Raw genomic sequence first — 17,319 nt, 5'->3', positions numbered from 1 at the left:
CCTTTCTTACACAGAGCATACAGAGTTAAGACTGCATGTGTCCTCCTCCTCCTGTTGGCATACTTTAAAGAGCCCAAGGCCCCAAGGATGCAATCATACTTCATGCTGATGTAAGTTATTTGTGACTTTCATAAAGTAATTGCTTCAGAAATAGAAAAAGTGAGTTTTGCTTACAATAGACCAGGATCCCCAGTGGCATTGAAAATGCTTTAAAGTAGATTTTAGTTTTTATTTTTCTAAAATCAATGCCTTGAAATTTTAGAAAATGAATTATCTTTTCTGTGGACTTGATATGCTTCATTTTTATATAACACTAAATACTGAATATTCTATATAAAGATCGAGTTGGATAGATTGAATGAGATGAACATGATGACTTCACTCAACCTGACCATGAGTAAAAAAAAAGGGCAGGTGCCTATGCCGGAGCCCTGGTAGACAATACAGTATATTCATTTTCATATTTGTATTCATACACTCTTAATCCCCCATGCAGACACATAGTTCTCTGACTACTGAATTTAAGGAAAATGCACATTACTAAATCTACTGTAGAATTGCGAATCATCTGGGTCAAAGGATTTTCTTCTGGCATCATTTTTACTCTGCACTAAGGAATATACAGTATACACTGTATGTATATATGTTAAAATATTACTGTGTTTTACAGACATCTGCCACAGGAGCTGATGTTCAGAGGACAATGATGCTAACAAGCACTCCCCACTTGATTATACAAGGTAATGCATACAGTAGTTGCTGCGGCCTAAGACTTGATCAGGAAAAAGTATACTGAATCAGCAATGCTCTCACTGACAAACATAGTATATATTTTCATACCCAATTGAATGTTCAATTATAAAGAACTTTAAATAACCGTAAACAATTCATCAGTGGAAGCCTGGTAGCTGACAGGAAAAGTCCACTAGTTATTTGGAATTTTATATTAGATTTTTATTTTGCAACTTTGACAGGTTTTCTGGTGGGTTGGCACCCTGTCCGGGATTTGTTCCTGCCTTGCGCCCTGTGTTGCCTGGGACTGGCTCCAGCAGACCCCTGTGACCCTATGTTAGGATATAGCGGGTTGGACAATGACTGACTGACTGACAGGTTTTGAAAAATATACAAGTTTTATGCCGAAATCAGAATGTTTTATAGATGGAGCAAATACTGTAGTTATCCTCCTAGTCTTGCTAGTTATTACATGAAATAGTTGGAAATGTAGTAGCTACAGACTTTTTAATTGTTTTTAAACAATCAAAAACTATGTTTTTAAATATATCATGACCAGAAACATGTTAATAGTCAAATATAGTAATATCAACACCTGTATTACCTTCTCAAATATGTTTTGAAAGGTCTCTGCAGCTGCCCTTTACTCTGCAAAGACAAGTAGAACAGTGTGCAGACCTAAGTCTCTTCTCTGCCTTTAAGTTTAATATGCTGTGTTTTTATTACTTTAATACTTGTAATCTAAGATTCTGTGTTTGCAACCCACTCCTTTCACAGAGTTGCTCTTAAAAAAATTCACTTTGCTGCATAAGTGCATGATGAAGATATTTTATTTATTTTAGATGGCATGTTGAAGCCTAAGGCCTTTATGTTGTTGATTGAAGGACAAGTGGTCATAGGACCACATAATGATTTCATCAATGGTATTGCAATCTTTTCATGTTATTACAACTTTAACTTGCAGTATCCTGAAGATGCCTCATCCACATACTGCAAGTTAAAGTTGTAATAACATGAGAAGATTGCAATCACCACAACATTGTTAAAATGGCAGCGAAGTCTTGTTTAGTTTTCTTTAGAGCTAGAGGGAGTGTTAGGATTCAATATTCTGTAGAAATGAACAGCAGTTAATATCTTTTGAAAAACAGTGTAAAAAGGTCACATAAAACTGATAGCTTCTATATTTTGTTTATAGGTGTTTCTCGAGTATTAACCCAGAGACGAGCTCAATGTCAAAAAAGAAACATGGACACAAATAACCAACATGTCTGTATACTTCTAAGGAAACATTGGTTTTGAATGGGTGTCAAAGCAGACATTTTTTTCTGTCAGGACTAATAACTCAAAATAGATTCAAAAGTGTTTTTATCCTGTTTTGCCTCAGTTTTAATTTCTGTTTTGCTGTCTTTAAAAATGTTGAAGGCTGCTTTGTATATACATTTTTGTTTTATTAACATTATTGTTTAAATGTTTAACACTTACGTTTTATGTCTTCATACTGAATTTAATTTCTTAAAATATAATTTTTGAAAGGAGATAAGCTTTCAGAATTTCATTTATTTTTTGCACTTGTCCCTTTAATTCACACAAAAAATATATACACCAGAAATAAGTGAACAAGAAGTGTGGCAGACATTAGGGACCTCAAAACGTGACTTTACATTATTTTGGGGAAACTAGGTAAATAGAATATACAATCAAGGTTGTTTTAATGTCCTTTGCAGTATTTGATATTGTTATTTCAATAGTAAATTTACAGCAAATTTCTGGCTACTAAGTTGCATTACTTTTACAGTTGGTATGTAAGATTAATGTAAATAGGAAATGGTTAAGTACTGTAATTCAACAGTAGCCTACTGCAACTTCACAGTAATTTTGTTGCCCAGTTTACTGTGAAGTCACTGTGTGGTATGGTCATTTTATTGTAATAGACTGTAATACCATACAGTAAAATACTGTTAAAGTAATGTAACTAGTAGCCAGTAATTTATTGTAAATTCACACTCAAATGCCTTATAGTGTAGCAGTTTGATTTGTATATATATAATTTTAACCCAGAGAGGCAAAATATTGATATTGGCATATTATATATATATATATATATATATATATATATATATATATATATATATATATATATATATATATATATATATATATATATATATATATATAAGGATTAAATCAGGCAATTTTTACTTACATCAACCTACCAAATAAGTTCTTACAAAAGCTGTAGTCTTTTTGGATTTACTGAAAAAACGGCTAAATATTTAATTATACTACTATTATTATTATTATTATTATTATTACACTTGAACATTTTACTCCATTGTCTCCAACAAGTAATAAAGTAAAATAAACCAATGCCTCAAAATATAATGCCAAACAATTAACAGTCTGCAAGTACTAGATGCCTCTGGTTTAGTAGAGCATTTAAAATATAATTACACAGTCATTCAGCACTCATAAAAAAAACAATGAAAGTTCATGAGCACACAGGGACACAAAAATATGTTACACAGTTTTGGAAAACTATTTTTAAAGTTTTTTAGTAATCGTTTCATGAACAATTAATAAATAACTAGTTCGGATAAAATGTCAACCACTGTGGCAAACACTGAAATACTGCAAAAATCACACAAGAATAATATGACTGCTATATACTGTAGTTTGCAGTGTAGTTTGCAGTACTTAAAAATGTTATCACTTTAAAAAAAAAGGTGAAACAATCATAATTGATGAATCAGTCCTGGAATATCTTATGAGTAACTATGAAATGGATATACTGTATTAATATCTGAGGATGATAAAATGGATATACTGTATGCATATTTAAGGATGACAGCATACTGTAAACAAAATTCTGACTACTGCTAACTTTACCCAGTTCCAGAAAAGAATGAGACTGCTCACTAAGTGAACCGACGCATTGACATGTTGATCAGAACACAATTTTTTGACATGTAATAAATAAAAAAAATAATAATCTCAAACCTGCTTAAGCCAATGCAGGATCACAGTTCCTGAAGCCTATCCCAGCAGTACAGAGCACAAAGCAGGAAACAACCTTTTAACAGGCACCATTCGATTCACACACACACACCCTTCACTGGGCCAATTGGGAGATGCAAATTAACCTAACCATGTGCTTAAGAAGAACTTGGACAAAAACCTCATGCAGACAAATAAAAACATACATAGTCCACAGGGACAATGACAAGGTGCAAACCTTATCCTAGAACCACAGATAAATTAGACAACTGTGCTACCCACTGTGCCACTATGCCTCTTCTTATGGACAATCAATCTGTATATAATTCTTGAGTGTGCAGGCAGTGTGGTCTAGTGATAGATAGATAGATAGATAGATAGATAGATAGATAGATAGATAGATAGATAGATAGATAGATAGATAGATAGATAGATAGATAGATAGATAGATAGATAGATAGATACTTTATTAATCCCCAAGGGGAAATTCACATACTCCAGCAGCAGCATACATATTAATTAAAGAGTGATAAAGACAGAGTGCAAGTTAAAAAGTGCAAGGTGGAGAGTGCAAGGCAGGTGTAACAGTCCATAACATTGTATAATGTTAATGATTACCCCCCGTGGAACTGAAGAGTCGCATAGTGTGGGAGAGGAACGATTTCCTCAGTCTGTCAGTGGAGCAGGACTGTGACAGCAGTCTGTCGCTGATGCTGCTCCTCTGTCTGGAGATGATACTGTTCAGTGAATGCAGTGGATTCTCCATGATTGACAGGAGTCTGCTCAGTGTCAAACTGTCCAGCTCCATGCCTACAATAGAGCCTGCCTTCCTCACCAGTTTGTCCAGGCATGAGGCATCCCTCTTCTTTATGCTGCCTCCCCAGCACACCACCGCGTAGAACAGGGCGCTCGCCACAGCCATCTGATAGAACATCTGCAGCATCTTATTGCAGATGTTGAAAGACGCCAGCCTTCTAAGGAAGTATAGTTAGCGCTGTCCTCTCTTGCACAGAGCAAGTTGATGTAAATTTAGTGGTTAACGCTAGAATCCCTGAAGTCTGCGAAAAAAGTCGTAATCCCGGGCCACCTTAAATTCCTTCGCACCTCTCCATTAGCGTATTGTTTTGCAAATGTGTCGATCAGCACAAGTAGCAAACAGCCTGCTATCTCATCCCCCCCACCGCTAGAGCTGAAGTCGGACAAAAAGTTCTCCCAGCCCAAGTCTGTTTATCTGGGTGTGAGATGCCTGGAGTTGTATAGGGTAAATAATATATCGTTATTTGGAGCACATGCATTTCATGTGTGTTTCATGTTTACAACGATCTGGGTAAATGAAGGATGACAGGAAATGTGAGGCAAGAAATGTTGAACACATAGCTAAAACAGAAACTTTTTTCATTTTATAGTACTAATGACAAATTTTTGACATTAAGTGTATAATGTGTGAAGACACGTTCACAAAAGCTACAAGTATCACAAAACAAGTGTGGTTTTATTCAAGAATATAACTGAAGAAAAAGAAATTGGGTTAGGGTACAATGCTAACATGACCACTCGGGTGATGCAGCGGTAAGAACTACTGACTGATAAGGAAGAGATTGCGGGTTCGATTCTGGGCCCTTTCTAGATTTACTATTTTGAGTAGTGAGCTACTCTAATTGTTACTATAATAGAATAAAAACATACATTTGATTTGAGTCTGTAACAGCCAGCGTAAATTTATGGTACTTGTAAAGGTTAGCATTTTTTTTTGTTCAGATTTATTTTCTCAGTCACGTTCACACTCCCCCGATCTGACACTGCTGTTTTCAAATAAACACGTGCTATAACAGAGGTGAACTCAGATGAGGATGAGGGTTCTACATCGGAGAAAGATAATGGAAGCCCTATCCACAAGAAACATTCATTCACACATAAGAACAGTGCACCTGCACCAGGCGTAAAAGCAAAAGATGGCATCGTTTGGATGCAGCAACAGGTTGGGTGTCATCTTGCCAGAGAATCTGCCACACATGTCCTTCAACAAAACAGCAGGACCTACAGAACTCACGAAGGTCTCATGCAAAGTTCCGTTTGAGATTATATTTTTTGATGGTCTTTATATGAAAAACATGTATATGTTACTTATATAAATGCCACATTGAATGTTGTTTACCTACATTTATTTACTTATCTTCCTACTACATAGACATGCTGACAAAGTACATGTGCAATGCCGCTCCTTATTTAGGAAAAGATCAGTTACGCAAAGTGTGATGGCAGCTTCAACCTGCAGCTATAGACACTTCAGTACACAAGCAGCTCTCCACACTAGTGTTTAGATTTGGCAGTGCCATGCTGACAGTGTATGTGCCTAAAATAAAAAGTCTGCATGCAATCTCGGTACCATTGCTTATGTACTGAAGTGTCTATAGCTGGAAGCTGCCAACCATAGAAGACAACTGTGCTGGATGATCACTGAATTTTTTCCATGGAGAAGTATAACCTCTTTCAAAACATCAAGCAAAACCAAGAACGCTCTCTGGGGGCTAGGCCCATCGTTGCCGACGTCTACAATCAAGAGAAGACTTCATGAAAGTAAATACAGAGGGTTCACAACAAGGTGCAAACCACTGGTAAGCCTCAAGCTTAAGGAAGGACAGATTACACTTTGCCAGAAAACATAAAAAAAAGTCCAGTTTTATGAACAGTTTTCTTTGTACAAATTAAATTAAGATCAATATGTATGAGAATGACAGAGAAGAGTATGAAGAAGAGAAAGAACAGCTCATGATCTTTAGCATACTACATCATCCGTAAAACCTGGTGGAGGCAGTGTTATGGTATGGGCATACGTGACTGCCAAAGTAAGTGGGTCACTAGTGTTTATTGATAATATAACTGAAGTAGCAAGATGATTTCTGAAGTGTATAGTTCTATAGTATCTGCTCAGATGCAGACAAATGCTGCAAAACTGATAGGACGATGCCTCAAGATACAGATGGACAATTAGCCAAAAAATACTTTGAAAGCACACCAAGTTCTTTTTCAAGAGATGGCCATGGGTTTCAGACTTCATGCAGTCATTGACTAGAAAGGACTTTCAATGAAGTATTGAAAATTATCATTATATTCATGATTGTTTGTCCAAATACTTTTGAACCCCTGAAAATGGGGGAATCATGTATAAAATTGGATGTCTTTTCAAAATGGCTCATACAATGTTTTTGTTAAACCCCTTGAATTAAAACTGTAAATCTACACTTAAATCACATTTTGATTAATTCATTTCAAGTTTATTGTGGTGTAACACAGAGCCAAAACTATGAAAATTGTATCACTGTCCAAACACTTATGGACATATCTGTATACAGTAAGTACTTATCATACTTAAATAATCCTTTTGTCTATCAATAAATTGTATTATTCTATTTCTTAAAATGAGTGTGTCTCAGGTACCTTGATATAGGTCTAAAGGCCAGAGACCTGCAACAGAGAAATGTAAGGTCAATAAAGTAGGAGCCTTGCTTAATTATTGGATTAATTACCTGTACTGTATTGAAGAAGGTAAAACTGACAGTTAAGAATGCTACAAATTTTGCATAGCAATACATGAACAAGAGTCTTTTATCTCATTTGGTTTAAATTTTCCACTTTAATAACCTCAAAACATAATAGAAAAACAGACACAAAAATATTACTTTCACTTGTTTGACAATCACTAAAAAAGGATCTTCACTTAGAAACACAAGGAAAATAGACGATAACAATAGCTTGGTTACAAAGTTTTAAATAAGCCACACTATAGTGTAGGTCATTTATATTGTGCTTTAGGATATCAATAAAGAAATGTATCTGAGCAAATGAAGGAGAACCCTTACATCTGTCCAGGTATCTCATCAGGTATAACAAGATTAATGAAACTGCAGTTGGCTCTTTTAAGCTTAAGAAAAGCAGATTCAGAGAGAATGAAATAAGTTTCAAAAGCATGTACACACTTCTATAATTTAGATATTCTAACACAATGTTGTTCTGTGTGTGTTCTACATGTTAATAAGATTATATTAGTTACCTTTAATAAAAAACTTACTTTATGGAATAGATCATTTTCAGCTGAAAGAAACAAAGTACATTCAATCAGTGTTAAAAGATAACATAAACATTAAAACACTTTATTAGTTATGATCTTTAATAGGACAGACTGATTTAATTAGAGATATATCACATACAATCTAATTCTGCCTCACACACATTGGGCAGTTAAATGTTAGAGTTGAATGAGAATATCAAAAAAGGGATAAATTGCTCATTGCTTAAGCATAATTGCCACAATGAGCAAAGTTAGCCGCAGGAAATCAAGCACTGAAAAAGACTTACACTGATGAAAAGTATATTTAATAATGGGTGTAGCAGTAGTAGTAGTAGAAGTAATCTGGTAATAACAATGAAGCTTGAAATAGAGATAAAAACATCAGATAGAAATACCAGGATTTATAGTGTTAGCAAAAGAAATGAACAATAAACCGAGAGTAGTTCTTCAATACATCTTAACAAACAGAGAATCTACCTTAAGAGATCTTTAAAAAAAAAAAAAAAAAAAAAAACTATGAACACAGCTATTGAAGTTGGCTTCACCACAAAGAGCACAATCTGTGTATGCAGTATGGTTTGGCTCAGTCTAAAAGTCCAAGCCACTTGCTATAGTTTTCAAACTTTAACCAGCATGAACAATCATAAACTCTTGGCTTCACCAAACATTAGTTTGGCCTGTTTAAAGCCTATTCTGATAGAGCTAATTTCTAAAGAAAGTGAAACAGTATAAATCATTCTATTATTTGTTATAGTTCCTCCACATAACTTTCTAAAAACATTATCTGCTGCAGATGTTTTCCATCGCAACTGAAGCTCATCAGTATAGCCTATTCCATCTGCAACTAGTTAAACTATCAAAAAGGTTTTTCTATGTAATTTAATGGTTTGTCAACACTAATTATTCAAATAGCATACAATTTTTTAGTAATGTTATTTTTGCTATGTTTTGGTCATAATACAGCATCTAGTAACTTCAAGGTTTACCATTAATATTATGACATTTGCATTGCCCTCAGGCTTTCTTTACCCAAAGCCAAGTATTACTGTAGACGTTGCCTAAATAACTAAAATGGAATCCGTAATTTGATGAGCTTTGACATACCAGTACAGAAAGTCTTCAATGAGCAGTCAACCATTACATACATGAATAAGTGCAAAGTTACATTGAACCTGAACAGGAAACCCACGTATTTGTTCAATTTGTGCCTGTCTTTTAAATCAAGTGAAGAACATAATTTCTGCTTTTAGAAAAACAGAGCATAATATTGGATATTATATCAATTTCATTTTGTAGCAAGACCAGAAAAACAAAATATTATTCACAATTAGGCTACTTACTTTTTTAAGGGTGTCTTCATATGTTTTAGTATGTGCACTAGCTTCAAAAATGTGACATGGGCAAATAAATGATGTGGCTAATATAGTAAAACCAAGCACAGCACATATTGATGCCATTCCATACGTCTGGTAAATCATTAAGCAGCCATTTTGCACATTATCTTTATTCATGATAAACATGGAGGCGAGGCATTTGTCAATTTAGAGCACTATAAAAGTTAGAGACTAACTCATTTACTGTATATCTTTTTCTTTCGGCTGCTCCCATTAGGGGTTGCCACAGCGGATCATCTTCTTCCATATCTTTCTGTCCTCTGCATCTTGTTCTGTTACACCCATCACCTGCATGTCCTCTCTCACCACATCCATAAACCTTCTCTTAGGCCAGCGTTTCTCAACCTTTAAGTATTTGCGACTCGAGTTTTCATTAACAGTTTTAATCACGCCCCCCTAACGTTTTTGTGAAAGGAGCCCACTAATACCAATTTGTTCTTTTTCAATTAATGATATATCATAGATGCATATTTTATTATACCTACTTAACTTTTATCGACATTTATCTAACTCTATATTTATTTTTCTAGAATCAGAATGTAGTTTAAGTTAATTTGTTTTGGTTTCAATTGATGTAGTTTTCATATTTTTGATTCTTGTTTTCTTTTTTTCACATCTTTGCGCCCCCCTTTTTGTTACTTCGCACCCCCCTAGGGATGCCCGCCCCACAGATTGATCACAACTGTCTTAGGCATTCCTCTTTTTCTCTTCCCTGGCAGCTCTATCCTTAGCATCCTTTTCCCAATATACCCAGCATCTCTCCTCTGCACATGTCCAAACCAACGCAATCTCGCCTCTCTGACTTTGTCTCCCAACAGTCCAACTTGAGCGGACCCTCTAATGTACTCATTGCTAATCCTGTCCATCCTCGTCACACCCAATGCAAATCTTAGCATCTTTAACTCTGCTACCTCCAGCTCTGTCTCCTGCTTTCTGGTCAGTGCCACCGTCTCCAAACCATATAACATAGCTAGTCTCACTACCGTCCTGTAGACCTTCCCTTTCACTCTTACTATATGATAGCCAATTTGATACACCTGATTATCTTTTTTTCTCAGCGATGTTAAGGATTCATTGCACTCATGATTGAAAGACTTGTAGTCAGAAATATTTTCCCCTTACTGCATTACGAAAAAGTAGAATACAAAAAGAAGAGAAATGTTCAAAAATGATACTGCATTATTGTTGTGACATTGTTAACAAAAACAATTAAAGTACTTTTTTAAACATTTTGACTTTGCCTTTTATTCAACTAGGAACACAATGCAGTTTTTTTTTGTTCTTATCCAGGTGATGTAGTTTATAATTTTCAGTTTAGAGTTTTACAACCTTTAAACAAGCTTCAATTCAGTATTCTCTGTAACTTCTACTGGTTCTACTAGGAAAACATTACTCAAGTCAGAATCATCACTGCAGCTTATTTGAATCTTATGCTGCAAGATTCTTTACTGCATTCCCCAGTCCTACTACTCCTGTCTCCATTCAGGAAAATGTTTAATTTAGAATCAGTCAACCAGTCCTACACAATACTGATTTTTAGACTCATTACATTCATGTCCCAAAATTGTTATCCACTTCTAACTATAATAGTGTCTTGGTATTTCAATGGTATACCAAGTGATGCAAAAAAAAGATTCTTGTCATCAGGGATTATGTGGCACGTAATGTCAGAGACTATATCTGAAATATCTTGGTAGTGTCTGTGACAATCCACATTGGGACTGCAATGAACACACTTTACAACAATATAATCTTCATTTGGCTGTTTGCAGTAGAATTAATGTATCTTTTTGCATATGTTTAATGTATTAAGGGACCAAAATCTGGCCCACACCTTTACCTCTTGACACAGAACAGGCAAATGAGTGCTCTAACTATTGTATTTGTTTAAAGCAAGTGTAGGGTTACTACTGCTTTTGAACAAATCAAGCTAAACTATTACTTTTCAAAGGAAGTCTGTGAAGCAGCATTTGTAGTGATTTCAGTTTAGTCCTACTGTGCTTTTTTCCATTTCCATGTGTACTGTCAAGATGTAATAACAGGTTTGATTAATGAAAAACTTTTAGAAATCACCATTTTAATTAGTTGCACTACTAACTTTGAATTGTCGATGGAATTTTTAACCATTAATATAACACACTCACTTTGAAATGATACTTCTTATAGACATGTAGGCAAAATAGTTACGTTTGGATGTATTTAATATCTCCCCAAATGTTCTCTCCTTGGACAACATGCAAGCATTGCTGGTACAGTGGTTATTCTCAGCATTTAAACTGGGTATGATTTCTACCCAAATGTAGTACAATTGCCATAAACATGAATAAGGCCATCACAGATTTGCTTGTTCAATGAGAATTCCAATGTGAAATCAGAAAATTGCTCCAGTGATGACCCACAGGAGGAAACAGTCCTCTGTAAACTACCGAAGAAAAAAAGTAAGGTTGATTGATTGCCTTAGACTGCTTATAAGGAAATATGTGAGAAGTGTGGTTTCTTGGACAAAATGACTGCTTATACTTCAAGGGGGTATTCCATGGTGAATCAGCTGCAAAAATCTGAAGCAGTGTGATGATTGTTAGTTGTGTGATTCAAACAAATACACAGCCACATATCAACACTACATCACTCATCTAACCAGGAGTACAGCCAGTAGCAACAATGAACAGTGTGAGTGTTAGTGCACCTATGGCCTTTGATATAAATCTGGCCAAAATAAAGGCACAACAGTCTTGAGATACCCTAGTCTTCCAGAAACTTTACCTGTTAAAAATATGCATATTGAAAATTATTCATTTGTAAATGAGCTAAAAAATTGCAAATTTCTTTGGCATTCAAATAAACCAAAACACACTGTTTAAGCAGCTAAAAAGTTAACTTTGTTTTATTTTTTTCTACACTTGAATACATAAGGCATTTTAAAAAAAATGTCATGTGGCTCGTTGCTAGGATTCACTTCTAAATTTTCCCACTTAAGCTCTATGTCTTAGACAACCTACATGTAGACTACATGTGCTAAATCGACCACATGACAAAATGTTTAAAACCACTATCTCTTTACTCATCAGTTATAAGACATTCATCTCACATTTAGTAGGAGGATGGAGGACAGGCAGTAATATCAACAGTAAAATGAGAATAAAACAACAAAAAAAAACCCACTCCAAAAATAAAATGAAATTGTAAAGCAATAGTTTACTTTGCATAAATGTCTTAAAAATTGCATACTACCACAAGTCTTTCATTTAAAAATGTCTAATAACCAGGGGCCTCAGGTATAACGCCATGCGTAGAACTCACACTATAACATGGCGTAAGCACAAAAGCGGGAATGTGCGTACGCACAGAAAATTTCAGATGCAGGAATCTGTACGTACACAAACTTCCACGTTTTTCCGCTACATAAATCCAGATCAGCGTGAAAAGTAACGCACGTGCACACGCCTTCTGGCCCGCCCCAACTCCTCCCAGAATTACGCCTCATTGAATATGCAAATCAATATAAATAGCCTTCTGTGAAAAGACAATGGGAAAAGCACAGGAGAAAATATAAGAATTTCAGCGAATGCCAAGTGGAGGCAAAGGAAAAACATACTATTTGTTGGATTAAACAGTGGTATAATCAACAAAAGGAAGTTGATCGAGTGACAGAGTGTCGGAGAAACTCGAAAGCTCAAGTTCACAAAGTTGCACAGTGCCCGAAATAAAAAAGAAATCACATATCAAATTCGCCGTGAAAAGGCGAGTTGTAGCCCACTGTCTGAGTGTCATATGAAAGCTTATTAGGGTACAGACAAAAAAAATAGGCACACAGTGGGAAAAAGCACAAAATGTCAACTTTAATCTCGAAATTTCCACTTTAATCACGTAGTTTATTTTGCCATTAAAGTAGAACATCATAAACTTCATCTTAAAATCGTTTAATTTACTGGTTTCTCAAATCCCTAAAGTATCACATTAAATGCTTTGTTCCGTATTTGATCTTCTATGTGCTCTGTGTGTGAATCACTACCTGCTTCTTAAACGGGCTTTCTCTTTCTCTGACAGGACACATAATCAATTACATTCGTGATATTACAGCTCTCTGAATAATTAAAATACTGAGATGTATATGTGATATCTTTTTCATGATGATAGGAATGAAAGCATGTTATTAAACATGGGAACACGGTGGTGCAGTGCTTGTTCATGTCTCACGCAAGAGGCTTGCTGCGCCATGCGCGACCTTCGATGAAATAATTTATTACAGAAGTACTGTCTCTTTCAAACGTACTAATATCCAATTCCTGTCCTTACTTTTCTTTCTACAAATACCCAATCGCCACACAATCAGCTCTGTAATAGACGTGAAGCCATTTGTAAGCTTAGAACGCCGATTCTTCAAAACTTTTAAGGAACATTGAAATATCTTCGTAGTACATGTTTAATTATTCTATCCATCTCTTTCCTGTGTCGTGTCAGCACCAGCAAGAATACAACACAATGCAGGAACAATCCCTAAACTAGCTAGCGCTGCGGCACCGTGTCCTCACATGTTTAATTACTAACAATACAAGATTATTTAAATGAAGTTAAAGTTTTATCTGTATAATATAATCAACGTATTTTGCTGCATTTCATCTTAAAAATGATATCGTCATCATATGTAAATACGCGCTTTATAAAGTGGTGCAGGTTGTGTAATATTATAACTGTAGTGCAAGTTTACAGTGAGGTAATTGTACTTATAAGTACAAACAGTTCTACAAGGAGCACTTGATGGACTGATTGAGTGTGTTTATAGTTCTTGGGATGAAACTTTTTCTAAACCGCGAAGTCCGTACAGGAAAGTCTCTGAAACGTTTTGCTGTGGCTCAGGCAGCGTCTGCTTCATGCTATATACCGATAATTCTCTTTCCAATTAGCTGCTGCTGTGATTCCACACTCAGATACAGTGATATAAATACTCCAAGTGGTGCAGTGAGAGTAATATGGAAAAAGATGATCTGCTGTGGCAACCCCTAACAGGAGCAGCTGAAAGAATAAGAAGATGCATTGAGAGTAACAACGCTAAAGCAGTTATGGTATTTGGAATACTATGGCTCTTCCCTGGACCATTATATTCTTGCAGGTTAATTACAATCAGATGCATTACACTAATAAACAATATGCAGTTAGTTTCAGTGTATTTATAAAGCCGCGTCAGGAATGTGGATCTAAGAAAGAAAGGGTGACCACACAGGAACAGTAGCACTGCTTTGACGCTGGGTGCCGCCAGTCTGCAAAACCGAGCTGAGAAATTGCGTACGCCAGGGTATGAGGTACCGTGGAAATGTGCGTGGCTTTACGCCAAGTTTAGGTTTTATACATTGCGATTTGAGCGTGGAAACGTTCGTACGCAACATTTCTGTGCGTTCGCACCGTTTATACATGAGGCCCCAGGAGCATCATAGTAAATTGATAACATGCATGCAGATGTGGACACCCTGGAAAACACCCAATCCTGTCATTTTTGATATCTCATTTAAACTTCTTAGACATATAGTAGATTATCAAAAAGAACTGGGTGAAAGTGATGGGAAACAGTGCATGCCTGTAAGATAAACATTACAGATGGTATCACTATATATCTAATTAATGGAGGTATAGTAAAGGAGAACAGCTTTCTTAAACTTTATGAGGAAAATAGAAAATCACAGGTAACAATTTTGGTGTAGTTTATGAACCAGCGTTTTTTATATATATATTTTTTAATTATGTTGGCTCTTTGTATTATTTTGTGATTGATATTGCAAAGTCAATGGATATGATCTTTGGCTTCAAAGTCCTCTATTCTAAACTACACTGCCTATTCTTATGACTAGGAATCCGTTAAAACAATAATGTCTCATCAGTCAATCTTCTGGTTGTTTTAGCATAATAAGGAAGAGTAAAAACGAAAAAAATGCTTTACACTTTATCCATTATAAGGATTGCAGAGAGGTTGCCAGGAATGTCACAGATCAGGGTAAAGAGAATGAGCAGGTATTACCAAAAGTGTGACAGAATTTCAGCCTAGGCAGACACATGTAATGCTCCCTCAGGATGCTTATGAGTAACAGGGAAGGTTGAGCTTATCTGCTTGTTGTGATGTTCTTTTTTGTGGACAATGTAATCCAACAGGCAGACAGGTGTTAATACATTTACAGGCATGTCAAGAGGGTAAGGCGGATTTTGATTTCCTTTCTGCTCATTGGTATTTTTAGTTGTTCCCTTTGTGTATCCCACTAATGTTCTTTGCAGGAATGTGTATGAAATAACCAAGAGAAAAGATGTGGTTCAATTATCAAGAGATCAAGGACACAGCAACCAAAGCAAAAACACAAAACAAGAATCAAAACAAGAGTTGAAAGTATAAAAAACAAAGGCATTTAGACAACAGGGGGGTATTTTCCGTACGTCGCTTAAATCATCCGAGATCAGATGCCTCATCTTGGACGAGTTAATGCCAGTGAAACTCATCTGGGATAAGTCGGTTTTTCAAATGCAGCCGTGTAGTAGATCAGTCTAGCTGGATCTAATCATCCGAGATGAATGCGCGTGCCTGCGCTGAGTGAAAAGCCGATATATATTGAGTCTAGAAAACATGATCAGCAAGTCTTTGATAGGCTGTAACAAAATGAAAAAAGAACGGACGCATTTTTTTTTTCACACAAGCGGAGCAAGACCTTTTATTCGAAGGACACATAGAATTTCAAGATTTAATATGCACAAGGGGTAACACTGCAAAAGCAGCCCAAACCAGAAAAGACGGCTGGCAAAAAGTGGCCGACAAATTAAACGCGTGTGCATTGTACTTACTGAAAGCAGCGTTTCACTTCCTATGTGTCAGATTAATTATTATTTAATATGTCATAATTCCAGATCAAACGTGAGCACAAGGAGAACACGGGAACAGGTTAAAGTGAAGTACAAGAATATACTTCAAACTGGTAAATATTAGTATATAACTATTTAAAGAATTGTTGACATAAAGAATCATATATAATGTAAAGAAGATTAATTTTAAAGCTAATAAGAAGGCAGACAAGCAAAAAACAGTTGAAGGTCCATGCGGTCCAGACCTAACCCCTGCAGAAGAGTTGGCTCTCCAGCAAAATGCCCATTGCCCTGTTTCTGTGGGCATTCCAGTTGGAAGCTCCTCCTCAGAACCAGTGGCAGGATGCAGTGGTCACTTCATTTCAGGTAAAGGATGGTCATTGCATATATTTGTCCTCAATGTGTGCCATAGGCAGGTTCCATATAGCCCTCTTTTTTTGTTGGGTCAGTTGCAGGGAATGTCATATCCCTAGAACCTGTGTCTGACCAACGAGATATCGACAAAGGCCAAATATTTGATGAAGACACTGTGTCTGATTATTCATCAGGAGGAGAGGTACATTTTCCAAATAATGTTTGATCAAACTCCACTGTGATCAGTCCCATGTGCCCCAATCACATTTGGAAATCCTGGGTAATGAGAAAGTTAGGCTGATTGTGAGATTCTTTATGGAACTGTGGGTGTTTTTACCTGTGTATTACCTACCTGCAATGGCATGAAACACATCTTTTGTCTGTACATGCAGGTGTCCAGGAAACACTATGAAAACCTGAAGGAAATATTTCAGAGCCAAACATACTTTACGAATTGCCTGGCAAACTGCACTTTTAGATAGATTTTCTGCATCGCCTACAGTATATAAAAAAAGTGCCGCTTGCAAAAAACCTCAAAGCAATGCATACTGTCTGTGTGGTTGTGAGAGCCCGACTTCACCAAGTTTGACTTCGAATATAAGGTCCTAATAAATTTTTGAGGTACAATATTCCCCCTCGGCTAAAGTGGTATCTTTCGAAAAGAATTTCCTCCGGGAGCAATAAAGGATCTTGCCAATTGCGCAAAACCCTCTCTATATGAAATTCTCTTCTTATAATTTGCGTACCGATATCAATTGGTTGCTCATTCATGAACAGCGAAGTCATGACTAAATGAATTCCACGCACGGACACTGATTAAGTGGGTGAGCTAATCCTTGTTTACATCGAACAAACCTGCTCCGAGCAGGTTTGAGGATTAGGATGTGTTGCTATGGCAAAACATCCAACAAGAGTTTCAAAAAACTGACAGATCAGGAT

The sequence above is a fragment of the Erpetoichthys calabaricus genome, chromosome 9 (genome assembly GCF_900747795.2).
Source record: "Erpetoichthys calabaricus chromosome 9, fErpCal1.3, whole genome shotgun sequence".
Taxonomy (NCBI): domain Eukaryota; kingdom Metazoa; phylum Chordata; class Cladistia; order Polypteriformes; family Polypteridae; genus Erpetoichthys; species Erpetoichthys calabaricus.
The sequence above is the reverse complement of the archived record's forward strand: the minus strand, read 5'-3'. Positions refer to the sequence as shown.